Here is a 1,142-nt window from a genome sequence, read left to right as displayed (position 1 = left end):
TGTGGGCAGAGACCCTTTCCGTCCTTTCACACTCTCCTATTGGCAGAGAACCCTCGGCTGCTTCACACTCTCCAAAACATGTCGGCAGACGAACGAATCTCCTTGATAGATCTTCCTCAAAGAATCTATAAGGAAGAAGGAAAAGTGAGTAATCCCAATTCACAAGTTAGAGACTCTTACCTTTGAACTCCAATGAAGCTTCTCGCTCCAGTGTTAGGAATCTCCTGAAATGCTGCTTCACTCTCTCCTTGGTTATTCTCTCACGAAGGCACGATGATCAAAATTGACAAAAAGATTGGTGCGTCTAATTTGGACTATTTATAACAAAAGACAAGAAAACGGTCGTCAAAAACATGCAAGTATTTCAATTCTGTACGCAGTGGATCGTCCCGTACGATCGTGGATCGTCCTGGACGATTTATTAAAACGATCTGAAATGACCTCATTTGAATATGTGTAGAAATGTCTTCGCTACAGCTGATCGTCCCTGTACGAACTAGGTTCGTTCCAGTACGAACGGTAATCTAAAGGTCGAATTCTAGAAACTGCTCTGAAAACTGTCCTAAGTCGGTAATCGTTGTGACGAAAATTTATTTCGTCTGGACGAAATTTTACAGAGGGCCGATTCGTCCTGAGCGATTTCTTTACTTCGTCTGGACGAAAATCTTTCAGAGGACGAATCGCTACGAAGATAATATTATTCGTCAGGACGAAATATTTTCTAGAGACCGACGTCCTGGATATATTTTAATTTCATATGGACAGAAATATTTCAGAGAACCAGTCGCCACGAGGTAATTTTAATTTCGCTCGGACCAAACATTTTCAAGAGTCAGAATCGTCCTGGACGATAATTTATTTCGTCCTGGACGAATAGGACTTAGAAAAAGTTTTCGAGCAAGTTCCTATTCTTTCATATGCTCTATGGGAGATAATGTCTATCGCCAGTACGAACGTATATGCATCCTGTTGAATCAATATAAATTTATATGATTCTCCCATATGTGTGTGTGTATATTTTTATCACTCAAGTTACAATCCGTCCTTTCAATTTTTTATTTCAAAGAGAAGAGTACAAGCTTCAAATATTACACGAGTATCTCATGCTGAATCTTCTTTGAAGTCATCGTAATCTGGAGTTC

This window comes from Dendrobium catenatum, unplaced genomic scaffold (assembly GCF_001605985.2).
Source record: "Dendrobium catenatum unplaced genomic scaffold, ASM160598v2 fragScaff_scaffold_1143, whole genome shotgun sequence".
NCBI lineage: Eukaryota > Viridiplantae > Streptophyta > Magnoliopsida > Asparagales > Orchidaceae > Dendrobium > Dendrobium catenatum.
This window is presented reverse-complemented; position numbering follows the sequence as displayed.